Source organism: Pantherophis guttatus, chromosome 3 (assembly GCF_059756535.1).
Source record: "Pantherophis guttatus breed Tessera chromosome 3, ASM5975653v1, whole genome shotgun sequence".
Lineage (NCBI taxonomy): Eukaryota > Metazoa > Chordata > Lepidosauria > Squamata > Colubridae > Pantherophis > Pantherophis guttatus.
In genome coordinates this window covers 52,959,812-52,984,627 of record NC_142065.1, presented here as the reverse complement: position 1 = coordinate 52,984,627, position 24,816 = coordinate 52,959,812, and the positions used below count along the sequence as shown (strand labels likewise).

At 38.9% G+C, this 24,816-nt stretch overlaps 2 protein-coding genes across 4 annotated transcripts in view; both read right to left on the bottom strand.

Moving 5' to 3' along the window:
* TEAD3 (TEA domain transcription factor 3) overlaps positions 1 to 6,225 on the bottom strand; it is a 101,454-nt gene extending 95,229 nt beyond the window's left edge. For all 3 annotated transcript variants that reach the window (XM_034414721.3, XM_034414723.3, XM_034414722.3), the window contains exon 1: positions 3,241 to 6,225. The gene's annotated coding sequence lies outside the window, so the exon portion shown is untranslated. The remainder of the gene's footprint in view (positions 1 to 3,240) is intronic.
* A 13,305-nt stretch (positions 6,226 to 19,530) lies between these two features.
* The window catches only part of TULP1 (TUB like protein 1), a 36,928-nt gene continuing 31,642 nt past the window's right edge, over positions 19,531 to 24,816 (bottom strand). The window contains exon 14 of the mRNA XM_087890670.1: positions 19,531 to 24,535. The gene's annotated coding sequence lies outside the window, so the exon portion shown is untranslated. The remainder of the gene's footprint in view (positions 24,536 to 24,816) is intronic.

Below are 24,816 nucleotides of genomic sequence, written 5' to 3'. Positions count from 1 at the left end.
GAGGGCATGAATGTAGAACCTATCTACAACTGTGAACCAAATATGTCATTCCTAGGAAGATATATTTAATTTAAAGTGTTGCAGTCTGTTGCTATGTGAGAGGACTTTTACTATCATGCACTCTGAAGTACCTTTTTGCTTCCAACTCCAAAGTCTTGCAAATCCTATATGAAAAACCATATGCATATTTCATGCCTGCAGATTTAATAACTGCACCAAAGTCATTTTCACAATATTAAACACTTTTATTCACTGAATGTAAAAGAGGTCCTGCATCCCAGAAAATCTGCAATCATCTGTTCGAAAATTGGACTTCAATGGAAATCTGACAGATTTTGAACCCAAGCAAGTTATTAACCTCCCATTTAGAGCAACTTGTTAGGAATGCAAATGCTCATGTATCCTTATGAAGACCGGACCTATTCTAACTAGATATTCAAGCATATAAAAATAGGACTGGTAAATGATCCAATAATAGGGCCTGGTAGCTCAGCAGACTAAAAACATTGTGATTAACACCAGCTGTCTGCAATTACTGTAAGTTCGAATCTCATCAGGCTCAAGGTTGACTCAGCCTTCCATCCTTTCTAAGGTAAGTTAAATGAGGACCCAGTTTGTGGGGGCAATAAGCTGACTTTTTATAAATATACAAAAGTATGAAGGCTATTGCTTAACGCATTGTAAGCCGCCCTGAGTCTCCAGAGAAGGGCGGCATATAAATCAAATAAAATAAATAAATAAATAAAAATTTATACACATATTCACATACAGATATCATTAAGCTGAGGACAAAGCTACAGACATAGCATACCAGAATGGGTTGGCATCACATTTAAATTATTAAACAGAAACAATAAGAAATGGATTACAAACTTATTCTTCTCAAATTAACTTTGGTTTAGATGGTATCTAAGGAACACTTTCTTCCACAATACAATTCTTTTCTATAATACCACCAAGCTTAATTACTCTTTAGAGCAGTGTCATGAGAATTGGTAAGTGATATGTGCGTATCATTGAAATTTTTATTACTGGCCCACTTCAGTGCAATGTGAAACAGTGTATGTTTATAAAAATTCCCATTGTGCACAATATGATTTACTCCCAAATGAATGTGTAAACTCATTCTCAGAATTAAAATCTGCGAATTTCTGGATTGATTTTGAAGAAAGTTAAGATCTATAGAATAATACTTAAATTTCTTGTTTCTAGCTTTTCAGTGTGCTCTACTGGATCATCATTAATACAGTGAAACTATATCCACCAATTTCCCCATATGCAATTAACAAAATGTAAACCTGAAAGTAAAGCTGCACTATTTTTACATTTGGCTGTGATTCAAATTTAACTTATTTAGACAGCATCTAAAACTATTTCTTCAAAGAAGGAGATCTTCATTTGAAAGGTCAGGTGTTCTTCAGCAATACAACATGCAATCCAGGTGCTATTTTCTAGACAGATATTTCCTCAAACAGTGCATTTTCATGTATGGGCATGTACAATCAATCAGATATCCAACCCTGCAAACTGTAATCAAACAACAACCCTCCCGAGAGGGTCCACTATGAGAAAATGGTCTTCAGGACAAAGTCAATTTCCCTAAGAATTCCATATCTGAAGTCTGTCAATAACATCCAGTTGTAGTGGTAACATGGTACATTATCTAGAAAAAGTATTTTCCTCTTTAACTATTTTCCAGCATATCTGTATTCAGCTTCCCATATAATAAATAAAAGCTAGGCTTCAAAACATTTCCTTTTGGAAAATCCATCAAGAGAAGGGAGAAGTTTGTCTCGATCCTATCCTAATGTAACTCTCAATGTATTATGGTCTTATTCTTGAAAAACAATAGGACACCGTTCTGGAATCTCATTTTTAGATCTTTGCTCTTTAGTTTCATAGTCTTGTACTCTTTATTGATTCATTAACACTGGAGGTCAACTGCCCAGAACTAATCAGCTCACCACCATACTCCTGCTTATGATTGGTACATGGTGAATTCATCATCTTGTTTCCTTAATTTTAAAAGATTAAAAAACTCTGATCTTCTCCTTTCCCAAAGCCGCTAGTGCTTGTCCTCCCATTCACACAGAAACATAACCACCTGAATGATACAATGTCAATTATAACTTGGGTTAGAACTGTATAATTTACGTACACACTAGATTTACAAAAGCACTTATTTTTGTGCATGTGACCCAGGAGTGAGAGATATGGCATTATGCCAATAACACACAAAGGTAATTAATTGAGGAAATGTGTTTATGCAATTGGTGAGTTGTCAACACTGCCCCTATGGCCTATCTACAAGCTGCCAGCACACAGTCACGCAGGAAGCAAAACTGTTTTGATTTTTTAAAAATCTTCTCAAATCTGAATAATGATAAAAAAAATAATCTTAACGTGCACTTCCACCAAACTCTCTATGAGGCCAAACCCTCTATATAAACCCACCAAACCCTCTATATAAGGAGAAAAATAAGGCCACCTGAGAAATAAGGGAAAAATACATACTGTACCACAATATTTGTATACATAAAATATGCTTTACTGTAATCTCAAGAATATACAATCTAGTTCACAAGAAAACCGTCTCAAGAAATGCATGGGCTACCACCACAGCTACAACCAACTGGGATGGACAAAGGGTAGGTAAAAAATTAATCTAAATCAGTTACACACTAAATTTTCAAAACTTAAAAGCACAGAGAGGCGATCGGGGCAGAAAGTAAGGAATCTTAGCAGACATCACTGGCCGCCTTCCAAGGGAAAACTGGAGGTTTTTGTTTTAAAGTCCTTTAATTGCCCCCCCCGCCCCCCGTTCCGACGTTTGCTGAGCAGACCGAAACTTGAGGAAGGAGTTGCCCAAAAGAACCCGTGAATAAAGGCCCGGAGAGTCCCCTTCTCCAAAAGAAAAACCACAACCCAGCAGCAACCAGGAGGGGGAGATGATCCGGGGGGGGGTGTAAAATGAAAAAGGGGCTTCCCCTTATCCTTCCCCTCTTTCTGTCTACCATTATGGGCGGGAGAAAGAAGGGCTGGGGTTTTAGTCGGGGGGGGGGGAGGAAAAGAGGGGAAGGGACAGAAGGCGGAGAAACTGGGCCGTGCAGCCTCCCTCCGCACCGGCCGGGACAGCCAGGGGGGCGCAACAGAGACGAGCGAATCGTTTTCCTCTTCCGAAGGAAAAGAGTTTCCAGGGCCGGAGCGGGAGCGGGAGCGCTCGCTGACCGCTTTACTTACTCAGTCCTCCGTCCGGGAAAGGGTGGGTGCCTATCCCCCCCGCCGCCGCCGCTGCCGCCGCCGCTTTGAAGGTCCGGTTCGGTCCGCGGGGTGGACGTGACAAGAGCAGCGGGGCAGGGTCGAAGCGACGGGCTTGGCAGGCTAAACGAATCCGCCGCGTACCCGAGAGGAGCGAGCCGGGAGCCGAGCAAGAGCGACGGGAAAGTTTGTGAGAAGGAGGGAGGAGCAGAAACTTGGAAAGAGAGCAAGAGGAGGGAGGGAAGGAGAATAGGAGTCAGCCCCCGCCCTTGTCGCAGATGGACAGCCTCCGCCACCACAGTCGCTGGGGGAGGAGGAGACCTCCTCCTCCTCCTCCTTCGGTGGAGGAGTCTCGCTTGGAGACGGAGGGGGGGTGTTGTTTCAGCCTCAGGCAGGACGGAAAGGGGGCTGGGAGGATACTGGATGGATTTACTGGAAAAGGCTGGGTCGTTAACAAACTAACTTCTAGTGAAGAGGAAGAGGGCAAGGGAGGGGGAGATCTGCTTGCAGGAGGGAAGGCTATGCATGGAGTACATGAAAAGTTTGATGGAGTCAAAGAGTTTCATCCATCTTCTTTGAGGGGGATAGCAAGCCTGCAAAAGGCGCCTTGTATCTTTTTGTTATTCTGGCCCAAAAATCTAATCAGGGGAAGACTGACTTCAAATCCTTGATTAATCACTACAAAACCTCAAACCGGTTGCTTAACTCACTCCACAGGTTGAGATTTTTTAAAAAAAACAACAACATTGTAGTCGGGGAGGCCCATTGGGCGAAAAAAAAAACCCAAATCTATAGTCGGGTAATGTCTTTATTACCTAGTCTAACCAATTTGCTCAAAAGATCGTGCAAGCTTTCCAGTATTCCGGAACCCTTCTACTTAGTCTCTAGGTAAAATGTTAGCAATAAATAATTTTTTTTTTAAAAAAAGCATGGGATTGGGAAGTAGCAAAGCGAATCATAAACACTAATCAGATTTGTTAGGTAGGCAGGCGAAAGCCTGTTTTGCCAAAAGACGATATGAAGACTTCCTTGACAGCCCGCAGCCCTATGAAATGAATTCCGCCGCGTTTGCTTCATTTATAAACAGGCCTGGGATATCCATGGGGAGGCGGAATAAAATGAACATTTTTTGTACTTGAGGTCAATAAACGATGCAGTAAAGTTGTATTGCTACAGGTAATATTTCTAAAGCGATCAGATTTAGATTGCTGAGATTGTGTTCTCTGGAGACAGTTGATTCAGGACTTTGGGCACGGAGGTCCCACCTGGACAGGTAGATTAACCTGTCTGGAACAGGTTGGACGGGTGGCCATTTTCTTATGTCTCCAATCCAAGATATATGAGAAAGAGGTGAAGGTTAAACAACAAAAAAAAAAAAAAACCCGCCGGTCTATGTTGGAGAAGAAACGGGACAAACTAGCAGGCACTGAGCTGCAGAGAAGGTGTACGGTCCACTCTCCGCTCAGCCTGCTCCGAAATCTCAGCTCCTTACTCTGAAGCTGACGTCACAGTCTCTAAGGAGCGGCCGCACTCGTTTCCTGTCTCGTTACAAAGCCTTCCAGCCCCCGCGCTGAGCCTCCTGCTGCAGCGCCACCTATAGATCTTTGTCGCGCAGCTTACATTTTGTTCGAAACCACTTAATTGCAATCAAGCAAGCCACAGTCAACAATAGAGGAAGTCGGTCAGACATTTGAAATCTTATTTTCTTCCACCCTTCCTCCCAGGGTGGGCTGGAGGAAACGGATCCGACAACACCAAAAAGTTGCCTCTCGCGCTCTTGGCCGCTAGTTTTTTTTTTTTAAACCTAAAAGGGAAATCAAGTACAGTACCGAAAAGAAAAGAATCTGATTCTGCATCACACCCAGATTTTTAAAAGAAGATCCCACAAAAATTCTTACTTAATCTCTTAAAAGTCAGGCTAAACCCCTGGTTTTATAAATATCTGGAACATACTTGAGTGAATCTCTGATACTAATGCCACATAGAAATAGCTGAATATGAACATGAAAAGGAATTCCTGAGGTTTTGCTTTAATATGCATTCTCCCCATGACTTGATCTTCCTATATAATCCCCTTCAATTGCCATAAATACTCCTTTTTGTGTATGCGTCTTCCTGCATCTCCTTTTCTCCTCTCGCCAATGTAGGGAACCTCGTGTGCCCTTCCTTCAGAGATGCATGCATTAGAGCATTTATTTCATTTTTGTGCAACTGTAGACACACTGTTAATATATAATTAAATTCTAAAAACATTGGAAGAGTTATGTTGGAGAAGGCTAATATATACCTTCAGAAGTCCCATCATTTGGATCAGTTGATATTCTCTATCTACAGAACAAATGTAACAAAGCAGTGCCAGTAATGTATATGAAATAATATGTGGAGCAAATAGATCATTGATGATGTTTCCTTTTTTTAAAAAAAAAAAATCTGCTCATAGATCTGTAATTTGTAGACCTTGAATGACACTGATGGACAACAGATTCAGAGCAAAAGAATGTATTTGCCACATAACATAGAATTAACTTCCAGAATATGTAATGTATAATGAGTGTTCACATAACCTTATCCCCCAAGGTCAAATCAAATCAAATCTATTTAATTATGGTCATAACCAGCAAAATAAATAAAAATCTTAAGTGGTAATGACCAAATATAAACAAGACAGTTTAGCAATCTTATAAAATCTAAAAACTAGGGCTTAAAGATCAAAGAAAGGGGGAAATCGAATAAAAATACACTGAAACAAAATAAAATAGAAATACTGTAGATCATTTCTCAGGGGGATGAATTGCATTTTTATTAGATATGGAATGATGACATAAATTATGTTAACAGTAACATATCTTCTCCGGATATATGTAATTGATGACTGAATGTTGAGACATATTTTTCGTGGTTGTTACTGTATATTCATGTTTTCTCTTGCCTTATACAATATTAAAAGCGAAAAATAAATCTTTAAAAAAAGAATTGTTGCACTGTTTGAGAAAGGACTATGTTTTTCAATTACACATTACTGAGCTTTGAATTCTTAGCTTTCTCCAGTTTGCAATTTCCAGATGTGCCAGGAATGCAACTCCCAGACAAGGCATGATGGTGGGACTGTAAGGAGTTGCAGATCATCAGGCTAGGAAAGGCTGCTTCTCTGTGCATCTGAGTGACAGTACTCCTGATCTCAACAATATAGAATAAATGAGAAACACTTGTACATTTGGTATGTTCAGGAGTGGGAACACCATCTGGCTGAAAAGCCTCACAGTCCCAAATGGGTGGGAGGAGATTCACCAGTCAGACTGACTGAAAATAAATCTTTATTTTGTTTGTTGGTCATCTGCAATACTGCATCTGCATTAGCAATAGCACTTAGACTTATATATCGCTTCACAGTGCTTTTCAGCCCTCTTTAAGTAGTATAGTTTACAGAGACAGCATATTGCCCCCAACATTCTGGATCCTCATTTTACTGACTTCGGAAGGATGGAAGGCTGTGTCAACCTTGAGCCATCAGGACTGAACTCCTGGAAGTGAGCAGAGTCAGCCTGCAATACTCCATTCTAACGACTGTGCTATTGTGGCTCTTTTATGGTCAGGCAAGTAGAAGCATTATACTTGTCTTTTCTTTTGAGAACCTAACTTTGCTTGATTTCATACAGCATACTAAACTCAAATCAAGTTATGGTTGATTTGAGTTTAGGTATAAAAGGTATGAACCCATCCATTTCAGTTAGTAAACCATAGTTTTGGAAATCCAAATGTGGAAATCTGGCTTATAGTTTAGGGAATCATGGCTTACTACAGTGTATGAATCGTCAATGTGTTTAATATGATTTTAATATGCCGTCTGAATGCAAAAGCAGTTGATAGCAGTTTTTGTCCTTGTGGAAAATTTAGCAAGAGCTTTGAAATTAGAAGCTTTGAGATTCTTGTAAAAACAGAAGTGGCATCAAAACTGCAATGAGTGAGTGAAAGAGAAGGTGTGGCTAGGTGAGACATGAGCACAACAAGGTGAGAGAAGAAACCAGGTCAGCCCTATTGTCAGCTTGTAAGAATAAAGATATGCAAAGTAGATAGACTGAAACCTGAATTGCCATCTCAACTAACTGAGTGCCTAAACAATCTGTAAGGTTTAAAGCAACTAAAATCAAAGGAAAAAAGTGAAGGTTTTTAAAATACTTTTAACATCTAAAAACAATATAGTAAACGAGGCAGAAAAAATAGTAATAACTGAGTTTCAAAGGGAACAAATAGATGTTCTATTTTTTTTATGGTTTTCAAATCCCCCCTCCCATAGAATAGGAAGTTACTGTAGTTTAAAACAGGGGTCACCAACCTTTTGGACCTCAGGAACCACTAAATTCATAATTTTAAATCCCGCGGACCACTAATATGACCTGCCTAATGATTGGCTAAGTGGGCATGTGACTGGGAAGGCATGGCCAACTCGATGTCACTCATTGAGTGACATCGAGTTGCCTTTACTTGCCCCTCCCCTCCCAGCCATTCCTCCCCTCCCCACCCAGGCTCCTTAGGCCCCCAACAGGAAGCAGTTGTTGGAGCTAAGTAGCCACCACAAGAAAGAGTTGGCAAAACAGCTGGCTCAGTTCAAATTGGATCTGGCCGAGAAGGAGGCTTAGCAGAAGCATCTTTCCAAGCAGACGGAAGACCTATGAAAGTGCAAGACCAGATACTGGTGCCTGCAGGCTCAGTGGGCTGAGATGGTCAGCCAGTTCAAGGTCATGATGCAGTCCCACTGGAATGAGGCCTTCTAGCTCTTTGCCACCAGCAGTACTTCCCTCCAGCCTTCGTCCAAAGCCCCGAACCAGGAGGCTGAAGCAGACCCCAAGTCAGAATTTCTGCCCCCTCTGACCTACACAAAAAGACCCCGAAGGGGGAGATTCTCTGCAGCAACACAAATGTTCATTGCACATATCCGGCCCAGGGGCCACAGTTTGAGGACCCCTAATTTAGTGCAATATAAAAAATGCAAATAATTTTTCTGCGGACCACCAAAATTTTCTCGTGGACCACCAGTGTTCCATGGACCACCAGTTGGTGACCGTTGGTTTAAAAGGTCAAGCAATTACCTTATTGGAGTTTTGTTTGTTTGTTTTGCGCCTGACTTTATGTGAGCATCACTTCTAATTTAGATAGCTGTATGTGCTTGTTCCACTATAGTTCAAGATGACCAACAGCAATTTAGGTCAAGCAACATTACAAAGGTCAGGAAATCTAAGAGAAATTAAGCTAATAATACCAGGTGATGTTCCAAGAAGGATTAGGTCTAGGAGATCAGGAACAAAGGAATCCAAACAGTAGAAGCTGAGCAACAGCAAAGTAGCTTGGCTGAAATCAGATACTGTTCCATGATTCATTGGATCAGTGGCATTTTAAAATGGGTCATCGCTTTGGCTAGAAAGTTAATATAACAAAAAAATTAAAATGAAAGATATTTATGTGTATATCATTGCTTATCAATTTCCTCTGAAATTATTTTTGTCTTAATTATTCAGAATGGATATTTAAAATATGAACATTTAAAAAGTTTGTATTTCTGCTTAAGATCACATATGCATCTATTGAAGAAAGAATACAAAAAGCAAAACAATTAAGAGTTAAAAAGAAAAACAAAATAGGAACAAAAACAAAAGAAAAAAAGGGGAGCTACTCAGGATATATACGTATGTACAGATAAGTCCAATAGATGGAGTGGGATGAAGAAGATAGAAAGATAGATAGATAGATAGATAGATAGATAGATAGATAGATAGATAGATAGATAGATAGATAGCTCTACCTATCTACAGATAGTAATGCTCTCGGTTTCAAGGCTATATGCTCCAATTTCCTCTGTAATCATCAAGAATTAATCAGTCAGAAATGCTACTCAGAAGTTATTCCTGAAGAGATCTATTACTTTCAATAAGGACTAGAAGAATATATCCATGAACACCAACTAGTAGTCATTAGTCATGATGAAAACCCCTTAATTTCACAACACATGAACAGATTTAACCATAGTTTCAAATGGGAAACTGTGAGCATTGTAGACCAAGCCAAGTCCAAAAATGCTAGATAATTCCTGGAAGCCTGGCACTCAGACAAATTGGCCACATAGAGATAAACAACATCTACATACCATTCAAAAGTGACACTCAAAAAGCCAAAAAGGAAACAAAAAAACCAAAATACCTCCCCACCAGCAATCAACACCCAGATGAGCAGAGATTAACATTAGACCAACAATCAAGAAGCAAACAATACCCCAATCAAGGAACTACCAACTCAGACAAACAAGCTAACAGTAAACCACATCCCAAATCAAGGAACAACCAAGACCACTGCCACCAACACTGACAGGGCAAGCCACTAGTATATAAAATGAAAGCAAGCCTTACTTGCTTCTAGCATTGATGATATTACATAGTTTGGTAACTATATGTCTGCAAACAACCAAGTTCAGGGAGCACCAAGGATCCCAGACTTTTAATAAAGTTTTACTTGCAAACAATCATCCCCAATCCCCTGGCTCTAGATCTTCAGTTATCTGTGATTAGGTAATTCTTGGTTTTGATGAGATTATGACTGAGATCTGAAGTTAATGAGTATTTAAGGTTTGACTCCTTTCTCATCAAAAGACACCCAACAAGGAATTACAACAAGGAATTTCAGATGAAAACATTATCAGGCTGGCAAATGCAAATATATATTGACAATATTGACAATTATTGACAATTAATATTGACAATTATTGTCAATAATATTGACAATCACTATCAATCATGGTTGATAGTGAAAAAGCTATCAAGGTCAGACCTGTTTGATATTTGGATCAGAAACCAGTATACCATATGGATGTTTCCCTGCTATAGTGTCATGAAATTGAGCTTAATTTAAGGGGGACTTTGTTTTAAAGTTTTGTATAGAAGAAGGAAAAAGGATCGTGGGACCTACTTTTCTTTTTGATTTGTCTTTATTAAAAATTGAGATTCACCACCCAAACTAAAGTCTGCATAGAAAAATATTGTTTTCAGTGCTCAATTGACCAAAGCTCTCTCTTCTTTCACACCAAAACCATTTGGGATGACTGACTGTCAAAAAATTTTGCTGATTGATTACAATACATTCAGAAATCTACCAGTAAATATAGATTCTTCTTTTAGCCTAGCCCAGAAAAATAAAGATAGTTTATGGTGACTTGATATTAATACTAATGAAAAGTCAAACATTTCTTTCTGTTGCAAATACTTTCTTCCAAAAATAATACACAAAGCCCTATTGTCAGACTTGGAGATTATCACTAACATGGGCAAAATTATATATTTTGCATTTGTGGCAGAATCTTCACTATCATCTTAATCAGAAAATCGTGATTTAGTAACCACTTATCTAATTCTAAACTTTTTCTGAGGCAAAACATCCTGTACTTAAATATATCACAAATAGCTTTTTTCTAATCTTTCCAAAAGCCCTCAAGAAAGGAAATTACCCAATCTCTATAATGACATAGTGTCAGAGCTTGGCTTAGGCCAGTGTTGGCGAACCTTTTTGGCACCGCGTGCAGAAACTGGAGTGTGTGAGCACGGGTACGTGTGTGCCAGAAACCAGAAGAGCAGCCGCCCGGCGTGTACATCACGGGCTTAGGGTAATCACCAAAAACTCACAGGACAAGAATTATAACCCACAATGGTGCAATTCAGAAACCACTTGAACAGTGGTAGGGTTGCCCCCGGTTCGCACCTGTTCTATAGAAGCGGTAGTAAAACCGGCGGGAGGCTCCGCCCACCGACCCTGATGTCATCAAAATGCACTTGCACAGAAGAGTGCGCATGCGTGCAAGCGAGGCAAGCACGTGCGGCCCCATTCCAAACCGGTAGTAAAGGTAAGTAGAACCCACCCCTGCACTTGAACTCAAAACCGAAAGTTTGCCAAACAAAAGTTCTTAATTTCTGGCCCGGAGAAGCTAACAAACAGCTTGCGTAGGTGACATCAATTCCAATGCATAGAAGCCTTTCACTCTTCAGGTATGGCAATGCTTATAAAACATTTTATGCTAAAGCAGGGGTCCTCAACCTTTTTGGTTCTGTGGACTGGTGGCAGCAGTTAACTGGCTTTGGCGACGGGGAGAGAATAGTTTTGCTCACACAATCTAAATCCCAGCCTCACCTGCCGCTTCAGTAGCCTAGTTCCTAACAGGCCGCCACACAATAGCAGGCTGTGGCCCGGAGGTTAGGGCCCCCTATGTTAAAGTATAGATGGCTGGTTTGTAGCTCAATACATTGTACAAACCCAGACAGTTATACTTGATTTAAATAACTGAGTTACCATAGGTTAGGTAAATGTGAACATAACCTTGTAGTGAACAGATCCGTGAGCTTCCAGTTTTACTTCTGTTAAGCAATGAAATAACTGCCATTACAATGAACCTGATACATTTGGTTTGACCGAATTTGGTTTTATCTTTATTTTTTAATGTTTTCCTACACACTCAGAGAGACCTCAGAGACAGTCCAACATACAGTGGCATTGTGTAAGATGCAGTCAGGAACAGCATACACTGAAGCAAGTAATTGGCACTATATATAGGAACATCTGCACAATGTATGGGCTAGATCTTCTCAAATCCAGATGAGAGAATCCACAAGAGGCCATAGAGAATAACAGGATTAAGATTTTATAGGACTTCCAGATCCAGATCATCAGGCAGGTATTGGCCAATAAATCAGACATTGTGGAAGTAGATAATGACTAGAAGACAGCAGTGATGATAGATGTAGTGATGCAGAAAGAAGGAATATGGGAAGCTGAAAAAGTACCAGGTCTTGAAGGAGTAACTAGAGAGGATGTGGAAAGAAAATACTAAAGTGGTGGTAGGAGCACTCAGGGCTATGACTTCTAAGCTGGGAGAGTGGGCCAACAGATCCCAGGAACCACATCAAAACTCTTTGTCCAGAAAAGTTCAATGTTAGGAATAGCTAAGACACTGCACAGAACCTTCAAATTCCCAGGCCTCTAGTAGAGGACCAGAGATTGAGGAAGTCACATACCACCCACAGGGGTGAGAAGGGATTTTTTTAAACCATAAATTTAATTGAAGGGATCTGGAGAGCATTTGCTCAGTTTGAACACACCGGACAAGCAGAAACAACTGGAGACAGGCAGCTGGTCAGGACTGAACTCCTAGCAGTCAGCAGAATTAGCCTGCAATACTGCATTCTAACCACTGCGCCACCATGGCTCCTAATTTATCTACCATATGCACATTTCTCTGTCTAAAACAGCTGCAGATATAATTCTGCATCATTTAAATTATGTTCAGTTCAAACTTCAGCTTCAGTTAGGATTTTTGTCAATATAACTGATGCTGATTTTATGTTTACTGTAGTTTTTGTATGGTACATTGTTAACATCACTTATATATTTTGGCAATTTCTTTAAAAAAAATTTTTTTTTTTGTATTGAAGTAGGCAAATTCCAGACTTTATTTTCTCTGATCGTTACAGGAATGCTGTTGCTGTTTTTATTGGCAATTTCAGATGCTTACTTGATTATCTTGATTATCTAATGTTTCTAGTACATTTATTTAATAAATAAATCAACATTTGATTCCTAAATGTGCTTAGAATTACCATCAGCAAGGTCACTCACGCATTCTCCCTGCCTTGGCTCAAGGATGGCCTACTTATGGATTCTGGAGGATATGAATGTACCATGCTATCCTTCGTCTTCCCCTAAAAGGTAAAGGTTCCCCTCACACATATGTGCTAGCCGTTCCCGACTCTAGGGGGCAGTGCTCATCTCCGTTTCAAAGCCGAAGAGCCAACACTGTCCAAAGACCTCTCCGTGGTCATGTGGCCGGCATGACTAAACACCAAAGGCGCACGGAACGCTGTTACCTTCCCACCAAAGGTGGTCCCTATTTTTCTAGTTGCATTTTTTACGTGCTTTCAAACTGCTAGGTTGGCAGAAGCTGGGACAAGTAACAGGATCCCATCCCACATGGCACTAGGGATTTGAACCACTGAACTGCCGACCTTTCAATCGACAAGCTCAACATCTTAGCCACTGAGCCACCATGTCCCTATTTGTCTTCCCCTAGTCTGTCATAAAGGCAAATTTCTGCCTATTTTTTTTTTCCTGCAGAACATCAAAAGTCCAGCCTCTGGAACCATAAGCAATGCTGTACTTCATTTCACTGGAGATAGAGTCAGCACTTCCATTGACTAATGTGTGTGTGGTGAGTATGCCCACTCTCCTCCAGTTATTGGTCACTGCCCTCTATAGAGCAGTGCTGGCCTGATGACCTTGAACCACTTTTTTCTTGCTTTAAAAGAAAACAAGTAGTTTCTCTTCTCTTCTCTTCCCTCCCCTCCCCTTCTCTCTTTCTTTCCATTTTAAACTGGCCAGTAGAGAATTAAAACCAAGAACAGAGAGGAGGGACAGGAACAGTGGTGAAAATGAGCCGGTTCTATCCAGCTCAGGAGAACCGGTAGTGCTGACGGTGGGAGGCTCTGCCTACCTGCCTGGATGTTATCACGTCCCATTTTTGACCCTCTGCGCATGCGTGGAGGAGGCGTGTGGGCTCACATTTGCGAACCGGTAGTGGAGGTAAGTAAATTACACCCCTGGATAGGAAGCTGGGAATGTCTGGTGGGGCGAGGAAGGCTGCAAGAAGAAAAGGTGAAAGAGGGAAGTGTGTGTGTGTGTTTGTGTGCACACACATTCAAACAGGTGAGAACAACAAAGAAGCAAGTAAACTGCTAATTCTTCCTGGTAATTATAAAGAAATTGAAAATATAAAAACTCACTTCCCTCTTCTCCTCCAATACAACTATGCTTCTTAGTCCAAGTGCCACACCAGCCTGGACTCAAATTCAATAATATCTCTGGCTTTTATTGAAGCTGTCCTGGTGGATCTTGCAAACTCAACTGCTAGGGTGCATTTCTCAGAGACAGATTTGCTGGTTTCCCCTTTTTTGTTCAAGGGAGAACAAGAATTACGACATTATGGGGGATGGGCAGAGGATGTTTTTTTCCCAAGTCCAACTGTGAACTGGTAAATTGCTCACTGTGAATGAGCAACACATACATTGAAGAAGAGGTTGGATGAGATGAACTCTGCACGATCGTGTAATTGTGTCCTCAAAGGCCTCCTCACCGAAAGGAACTGGCAGAGGAGGGAAGAGTAAAGAAGCTGAAGAATCCACCAATCAGGAGCCATAGTAACCACCATCTGCATAGAATTACCTCGCCAGCACTGTTGCCAAAGCTTGAAATCTGGGCACCAGTGTCTTATGCCAACTTCATTTCCAGATTATATAAGAAGCTTAAGGGCTGCTATGAATAAATGCCCTAAGACTTCAATTCTAAATACTCTTAGTAGAGGGTGATCCCTAATAGACAAAGCGGTGTTTATGTAAATATACACATTTTGCACTGTATTTTGTAATGAGTCATAATACATTACTGTACTATGATGTTAGTGCTTAAGGACAGAAGGGAAATTACTAACTGAAGTAAACATAGGCTTTATATTAGTATAGGAAGAGGGATTCAAAGGTACCACATTAGAAACATTTGAATGGCTTGTGAATCAACAAAGACTATCTTGTTCCCTACTGTCAATGGCAACACACCTGGACCAACATCTTTGTTGGCCTTTTTGCATATCAAACCTCTTATACATAATTTGGCAAATTATGTTAATGAATGGAATGTGGAGGAAGAGATTTTGCTATCTTGTGAATGGATTCATATGTACCCTCCTAGGCCACTTTAAGGGAACACATTTAATCACCTTAATTTTGCTTAAGATGCAGGTTGTATTTGGGTTGTACATTTTTCTGCGCATCAGCATAAATGTGATTTACAAAAACTTAGTTCAGCTTGTATCAACCTAGAGCTCTTTGGATGGACTGGACTATTGCTAGTTTAACACCTTGCACTGGATCCAGAAATCATCACCTAAGTCTTAGGCTGAGCCACTTAACTGAGTGGGCTGGAGGTGTCATAATAACAGGTTCTGGTGACTGTTCTCAGAGTCATCGATTTGTTACTGGTCCAAAAACACATAGGCATCCTTTTGCCCCTTTGACAGAGACACTAAAAAAAATAAATCTCATCATTTATTTTTAACCTTTTTCTTAAGGGCTGTTTTACCTAGATTGATTTTCTATACCAATGGCATTTCCATCTAATTATTCTGTTGAATGTCTGTTAGTTTCCAATGCAGTTAGGGTTTCTATTATTTACCATAATACTTTTCTGAGTTTGTTTATTTAATTTGTATCCCGCATTTATTATTTTTACAACTAACTCAAGGTAGAGAACATATCCAACATATCTTCCTCCTATTTTTCCCACAACAACCACCATGTGAGATGGGTTGGGCTGTTAGAGACTGAGTGACTGGCCCAAAGTTACCCAACTGGCTTTCATGGCTAAGGTGGGACTTGAACTCATGGTGTCCTGCTTTCCAGCTTGGTGCCTTAACCACTAGACCAAACTGGTTCTACATACCACATCTATGTCATCAATGGAATCTTTTTGCTATAAGTACATACAATGAAATCATTAAACATGGTTTCTTGCGATATACAGTATGACAAAACGTAAAATTTTCAAATTTTGTTGATTCTTCTGGACTACTTGTGCTTCCAGTACCATTGACCATGACATCCTTCTGAAGAGATTTCTAATTTAGAATAGATAGAACAGTGATGTAAACAGTATTTCTAATCATGTTCATGTAGAAAACTGCTTTTTTCAGAAATCGGAAATGATAGGTTTCTGTTCAATTACTATGGGATTATGATGGAATATACTCTGAAATAGTACAATAACAATTATTGGAGCACTGGTTTAGTCTTGTACCATAGGACATTCAGCATCTAAAATATCTGAATGAGTTTATTCAAATATTATGCGCAGTGTCATCAGCTGTCATGCTTTTTCATCATATTTTTTGGCCATGGTTATGTGTTGATGAAGGTCAGTAAATAAAAGCTCAGTCCTCATGAGATAGGAGTATGGGGTGGGGGTGGGGGAGGAATATATCTGTATGATAGTGCTGTTTCCTTCCCGCTCAAACATTTGATATGTGTTTTTAGAGACTCCAGTCTCTTCTGTTGCACAGAAAATCAACATAAATCTATTCAGAGCCATGATCTATTAATGTCCAGTTTATATTACTTTAATACAAAGATTCCCAAATTTTCTCTTCATGGCATTGTATTTCCATGGATTGTGCAAGTGTGATGTGTAAGAGTGTGTGTTAATGAAACTGATAATTATTGATACCATATATTAAAAAAAAATAACCGCATCTAGACTTGCTGAACAGAATAAAGTGATCCTGAGAACTCAACAATCAAAGGAACCAAATTTAATTTTTGTTTCCTGTATTTATTACGTGGCCTGTGTATATACTTCACTGTTACCCTTACATAAGCATTAATTACTGAACTATGTAATGTTTTATTCTATATATACTGGTCATAGTCACTGTGTGGGATATTTAACAACATGTGTTCTTCTTCCTTGCTTGCTTCTCACTTGATAAATTAAACACATTTTGTCCGTGTCTGCTAATTCAAAGACTTTGCAGGCAAAGATGTAGTATGTATTTCTGCCTGAGTAAGTTCATGTTGTCCAAGAGCAAGAATTTTCTTGTCCTTGTTTCTTATGTGGCTCTTCACCCTCAAGGTTCCTGTTGCCCCTGCAATCTTGAGTTGTTGCTGGGAGTTTTGAAACTGCCATCTGCAGGGAGTGGGGGAAGTACCGTAGCTTCCAGGATGCCAGGAGATCAGATATGCAGAGTGGGCTATAAAAGGAAAGGAAGCACTCTTATTCTCTTGTTACTTTCATTCTGACATTCAGAAAAGTTTTCATTCGGTTGTTGTTTGCTCTTCAGAAAACTGCCCTCCCAACTTCTTGGGTTATCACCAGAAATTTTATTACCACATTTGTTTGTGTGAACCAAAGTTTGTGAAGAGATCCAGCTAGATTTATCACCATTAATCTGGTACAATGGCTCTTATGGTACCAGACATGAGGAAAGATATTTTAATTGCAGGGAGATTTAGTGAACACTATTGAAGCTATATTGCTGAATGAACTTAAAAGTAAACAGTAAGAAAAGAAAAAAAAATCTCTTATCATTTATTGATCAAGATTTTGATGCCTCTTCAACCATTGCAACTCTCTTTGCAATTTCTGCAAACCTACGTGTACCTGTGTTGCAGTGGTGGGATTCAAGTAATTTAACAACCGGTTCTCTGCCCTAATGATTTCTTCCAACCACCAGTTTGCCAAACTGTTCAGAAAGTTAACAACCGGTTCTTCCGAAGTGGTGCGAACTGGCTGAATCCCGCCACTGATGTGTTGTCAGTATAGAACAGGTATCATTTTTAGAGATGGTTGGATGTATTTCTTTGCCATGCATAAGCCTAATATGCTTACTTCATGTATCTAATGGAACATTCTTATCTGGAGGACACAACATTGTTTCAAACTATTTTAATATATTCTCAGGGTTGTTCGGTTTGGCAAACCTTCTTTGTTCTAACACTTAAGTAAAGGTGAAAAAACTATACTAGACAAATAGATTATCTCCACTGCACTTGTTTGAGGAGAGAAGACATAACAGAAAACTAGGAGTATTTAGGACTGATTGGATCTTGAGTTCCTCCTGGCAAACCTTTGCAATATCCTTTTAAGATTTTACAAGGACAGAATCTGCTTCTGCCTTTGTTCTAAGAACGTTTCTCTAAGAAATGCTTTCATCAGAGGGAAGATGAGCTGTGGCACATGTTCACAGAAAGAGTTGCTTGACAATGATCATTGATCATATAAGCCCCAAAGAGATTAATCTGCAATAATTCAGGTACCAGGTAAACATGATAAAACTTACTCATTTTAATGTGCATACTGTGATATGTTTGGAAAGGTTTTAACCTTTTTGACTTGTGATTTTAAAATTTATTATGGCTTGTTGCATAGTTAGCCAGATGTCTCGATTGGATTTGGCATTTTTATGTACCTATTGAGTCCTTCCCAGAACCTGGGATAGGCAGATGTTTGACATGTTGTTATATCATTGTATGATGTAAGCTGTTCCATATAAAGTGCCTTTTGTAATTGATTGATGGTGATGTTGTCAATGCTCATTGTGTTCAAGTTATTACCATTATTGTTATTCAAGTTTTTTATGGCCATCTGCTCCAGTAGACTCTGAGCAGCTTATAGAATACAGGTAGTCCTCAACTTATGACCCCAATTGAGCCCAACATTTATGTTGCTAAGTGAGACATTTGTTAAGTGAATTTTGCCCCATTTTATGACCTTTCTTGTCACAGTTGTTAAGTGAATCGCTGCAGTTGGTAAGGTAGCAACACCGTTGTTCAAGTGAATCTGGCTTCCCCATTAACTTTGCTTCTCAGAATGTTGCAAAAGGTAATCACATGACCCCAGGACATTGCAACCGTCATAAATATCAAGTCAGTTGCCAAGCATCTGAATTTTGATCACATGATCATAGGGATATCACAACGGTCGTAAGTGTGAAAAACAGTCATAACTCACTAAACAAACTGTTGTAAGTTGAGGACTACCTGTACAAATATAGAGAAAAATGGGTAATATATCAAGACTTGCTAACACAGGAAGAAGGGGAATTTAAGACAAAGTCAAGAGAACAAATGACAGCAGGGGAATATACTTTCAAATGGTTTTCATGTGCACAATTAAGAAAAATATGTAATATAGGTAAAAGGTAACTGGACTTGATCAATGTAAGACCAAAATCGAAACTGAATTATACACAAATGATGAACATGTGATTTAAAAAGTGTACAAGCTTTTATTAAGGTTGAAACTGATAAAGAACAAGCTAAGTATTACAATTACATAATAAAAAGGATTATGAATTTTGGTTATACAAATGGATATTGGATATATTGGTTATACAAATTGGATATTGACAGGAGAGAATATAGATAAATGGAGTAACATTCACAGTTTGTTATAATTGAAGAGACTTTTTTTATAAAACTGTATTACTGGTATATGACACCAGGGAAACTATTAAAATTATACAGTATCAAGGTACCTCAAATCAATGTTGGAAATGCTAAAACCACGAAGGGACATTTTATTAAGCATGGTGGATTTATGAAAAAGCTAGAAAATTCTGGATACAAATACATACAATGATATAAAAAGTCACAAAAGTTAATAATTGAAAAATATTGAGAAAAAGCCAGATGTTAGACAGTCAGCTAGAAAAACTCACAGAAGACTGATTTCACACATGGTTACTCCAGCAAGACTATTATCTGCACAACAGGGGAGGAATACTGAAATTCCCACAATGGAGAAATGAGTTGTGAAGATGTTGGAATTGTCAGAAATTTCAAAACTGACCTGTTTACCCAGAATAAAACAATAAGTACTTAAAAAAAAAAAAAGACTGGAAACCTTTTATGGATTTTTTTGCTGAAAACAGAGAAAAGTACAGTGATGATTTATAGATTTAATTATTGGAAAAGACTAAAGGGGCTGCGAGATTTTTGTAATTTGAGGGAGGCTGGATATTAAATTTGTTAATTTCTGTTGCAAAGAAGGTTGGAAGTCATTCTTTTTCTCTACGTTTAGTTTTTTATCTTTTCTTTTTTGTTCTTTTGTTTTCTGCTCTTTTTATCTTCATTTATTTTTTCTTTTCAACTTGTCTTGTATTGCTTGAAAAACTCTTTCATAAACATTTTAAAAAAACAAAACAAATACCCAGAATACCACACACTATCCATGAGAAATCAATTAACATTCTTTTCACCTTTGCAGGAAATTTCAAAAGCAAATCCACTTTTATCAAATTGAACGAGAACTTCTGGAGAAAAGAACTGCTGAAGAATTTGTGTTCATGGCACTATTGGTGGTAATAAAATTATTGTTGGGCAACTTCAAGGTTTGTAGGGGACGGAGTACCAGAATCTGGAGGTAGAATTAAAAGAGCTAAGAATCTCTACATTGCCATAAGCAAACTAAGTCCAACAAACTAAGTCATGTCCCCGCCGCCCCTTGAATTCTGTTGGCTCTTATCTAACTCCTGTTAGGTGCTAACTATTAGTTGAGAATATTCCTGTGCATAGGCATAAGTAGCAATAAATCAATTTAATTGGACTTTCACAGTGTGTACCTGATCTTTCACACCTGACAAGGTTCTCTTCCAATGGTTCTCTTTTGATAAATTATGTCAGATTGAAGAGAGCTAATCATGTTATTAATGATGGACCACTACAGTGTCTGACTATGAAGAAGCTAATTCACAAGAGGACATAATTTTCATTGATTTTTCATCTTTTGCTTTTAATTATCATGGAGTTTGAAAATGCTTTCTCCATTGTGTCAATCTCTTGTCTTTGATGTGGCCTTAAAATGTGATATTTTTTTTAAAAAAATTACATAACAGATGGTTTCAAAAGTAATTGCTTATGGAGACTAATGACCCAAGGCAAATGTACTTATCTAATACTTCATTACAAAGAAGAGAATATAAATAGTTTGGGGTTGAACTACGGAGCCTTTGGTACTCTCTGAACTTGCTTGTTTGTTTGCAGACATTTCATTACTCAAATAGGTACCATCATCAGTGCTAGTGAGTGTGGGCTTTGCTTATATACAGTAGCTTGCCCTGCCAGTATTGAAGGGTGTATGGTTTTCTCCTTGGTAATTTCTTGATTATGGCGTTGTTTTTTGCTTCTTTGTCTGATGTTAATCCATGCTTATTGGAGGGGATAATATCTGGTGATTTTTGTTTCCTTCTTAACTTTTTATTATTTCTTTTGAATGGAGTGTAAATGTGATTTTTCTCTGTGTCTATTGATGACTAATTTGTCTAAATGTCAAGCTTTAAGGAATCTAACTTTTTGGATTTAGCTTCATCTAGGATGCTCACAGTTCCCCAGTTAAACTACGGTTGAGTCTGTCCATGTGTTGTGAAGTTAAAGAGTTTTCATTATGTCTTCTGGTTGCTGTTTGGATCCACTGTGCTCGTCTTCTGCTTCTCTGCCCTACATAGTGGTTACTACAGCTCTTACACAGTATGTTGTAGGTGACTCTTGATTTTTGTTCTTGGGCTACTGGGTCTTTTGGTTTGCTTAAGAAGTTTTGGAGAGTTTTAGTTGGTTTGTATGCTACAGTAATGCCATGTAGTTGCAATAGTCTGTAGTTCTTTCTGAGATGTTTTTGATGTATGGTAGCATTATCCATTTCATAGCTTGTGTTGGTTGTGCTGTAGTGGTTGAGTGATCAGGCTTTTTTTTTATAAAGTTGTGAGAGTATCCATTTTTTGGCAGATGTTGTATAGGTGATCTGTTTTCTTCTTGTGTTCTGAGTTGCTGCAGTACATTTGTACTTGTCTTACACTCCTCTTGTAGGAGGTCATCACAAACTGTAACAAACTTTGACTGTAACATTGCATTTTTCAGCCTGGAGCTCACTGGTGCCTTTGTTTCTCTATCCAGATATAAATTGCTCTTTCCTGGCATAGTGTTTTCCAAATGTGTCATGCTAAGGGCTGGCTGAGGATGATAGGAGTTATAGCCTAATATATCTGGAGGAAACCAGGTTGGGAAAGGCTTCTGTATTATTATAACAATGGTTAATATTAAATAATGGAGGGGGAAGGGAAAAACACTCAGAAACCACCAAGATTTATATGTGTCTTTCCTTTTACAATTAATCAGAATAACAATAACAATTAATTACAGCTCACATGTACAAAACATCTCCCAGCCTTCCTTCCACACCTACATGTATGATTCATTGTGACTTGGAAGGCATCATCCTACATCCCACAGTAATAACCGTGAATGTCACATGAGGACAGGAAGTGAAGGCTCTCACTCTACCTAACTGAACCCTGGATGAAACAAGAGTTCTGTTGATGGCTTAAGCACCTTTGATGTCCTACTCAAAGTTAAGCACATCCATTTTCAGGCAAATCCACCAAATGAGCCACCCGAGGAAGGCAAGGCTCATGCGAAGGCTTCAGAAAAGAAAAAGCAAGCAAAACACCCCTCATCGATACTCTTGTGAAGTGCCACACTGTGATTCACAAAGAGAGCCACACCTTTTGAGTCATTGTTACTAAGTACTTCCTGCAACAACTTAGCCGTCCACTGGAGCTTTCTGCTGCTTTTGACTGTCTAGTTCAATGAAGAAATAGTTTGGTCTGAGGGTGTTCAGATTGTAGGATGGAAGTTATCAGTTATGCATTAAACAACAGGTGGCTAAATAGTGAGGGAGACTTCCCTACTCCCAAATGATGTATAATGCATCTGCAGTACTATGCTCTCCTCTTGACATTCTTGGAAAGCAAGGTGGAATAATAACTAAAAATACATTTGCAACTAAACTTAAATAAGGTTAAAAGCATTTACCTGAATACTTCCCTGTGCTTCCACCACTTGATAAATTTGATTGAGATCTGCTAATTTATTTTGTAAAATACACTCCTTCCTTCCTTCCTTCCTTCCTTCCTTCCTTCCTTCCTTCCTTCCTTCCTTCCTTCCCAGTATTATCTTTGTATAGAAGTAGCTTGGTCCTAACTTGTTTAAAATTACAGTATAACATTGATAATAAAGATAGCAGACTGGTTTTTTTAAAAAGTGGATGTTAACACCCTGACAATGATACTATGGGGAAATGATACTAATGGATAGAGTTGAAATTACCATTCAAATAAATTCAGGAATATCCAGTTAAAGAAATAATATTCACAGAATATTGAAGATATTTGACAAATAATTACCAATTTCGTCTAAATTCTCTTAGCCAAATCATACATTCTCATGGGTCCATTAATGACTACTAGAGTAGTTTCTGATCAAAATACTCTCTGAGCTTCTAGGTGGTTTCTGTGTTTCCTGTAGGATCAAGAGATTTCTCAAGGAACAATAAATAAAAATAAAAATATTTCTGATATATTCAGTTACAGTATTTCCATGCTGCAGGCTTAAGATTCTGTGTATAAATAGGCTAGAAATGAAGCTGGATAAGAACTCCCTTTCTGAACTTCAATTTTCTTCTCTGCTTTGGCCATGGCAATGGTCTGAGTTTCTGATTAGGTTTTGCTTACCAGCTCCGACTTGGTGGACCGACGGACACACCCACACACACGGTCTTCTTTTTCATACCAGCAAGCAAGTACCAACATCCTTCTCTTCTGTGGATGAGTCTTTGAGAACAGTGGTTTCCTTTGTTAGAATTTTTGTATGAAGTCCCCTCTGTGGACTCTCTTCGTACTTGATAGGTTTCTGACTGGTACTCCATCAGTGGGGAAGAAAGGAAGGAAGGAAGGAAGGAAGGAAGGAAGGACGGACGGACGGACGGACCAACCATTTTTCATGGCTCAGTCAATGAACTTAAAAAAAGTTGAACCTTTCACTTTTGATCAGTGAAACAATCAACTAACTGTTTTTTTATTATTATTATTATTATTGTAGCAACAAGGGTCACTTCCTCTTGGTTTTGGTTTTTTTCCACCAAATTGTTGAGATGCAATTACAACACAAGGAGGCAGGTGAACAAAGTGGAAACTAGAGGAAGTGGTAGGCACAAAAAATCTAAAGCAAACCTGAAAAAGTTCACCACTTCGCGGGTCCACTGGTGAAACCAAGAAGCAAACAAGTTCATCAACTGAGATCCATTCATAAGATGTCAGGCATTCTGGCTTTTCCTTTTCTTCCTAGTATTTTCCCACGAGTGCAGGGTCTGCTTTTTTCAGATCAACCAAGAGTTGATTCCATAACAAAATGCCAACTGGAAGGGAAGGGAATGACTGGAAGGAAAAAGTTTCCCCACCGTTGTTCATGATAGCTAATTGGAGTGGAGATCTTTCTCTATATAGAAATGAAGCACGGCATTAGGAAAAACATCATTTTTAGTTCATGACAGGAAAGGAGGGTAGAATCGGTCTTCCTGGTGGGCTGGGGGTGGATAGAAGTTGCCATCAGAGAAATGGTTAGTAGGACAACCTGGTCATACAGATTAACCTTAATTGCTGGGCATGCTGAGAAACAGGGTGGAACTGGATCCTGCCAAGCAAGTTTGGGCCAGACATATTTGTTACTAATAAGTTAAGGTGATAATTTGCAACCTTTTCAAATCACCTTCTTCAGAATGATAAGGTAATGCTCAGGAATGTTCTGGAAGAGCAGTAGTACTAATTTGAAGACATGAGCATGTCTGTTCCCTGGCTGAGGAAATGTCATTGAAGCTGGGGACAAAGAAGAAAACAACAACAGGGAGAAAAAAACCAGACAGAATGCATTATTTGTAGAAATATATTATATTGCAGCTCTCTACAATGCTTAAATTTTATAAATAGCCCCATTCCAAAATAATTTCTGTTTATCTAAACACCAAAATCTCCCTACTCATTGAGGCGTGCATAATTTATATATATTGTTCCTACTATATTAAATTAGTTTATTTAATATAGTATTTAAAGAAAGGTCTTCAGACCCCAATTTGCAAACCTAACTCTAATCCATTAGT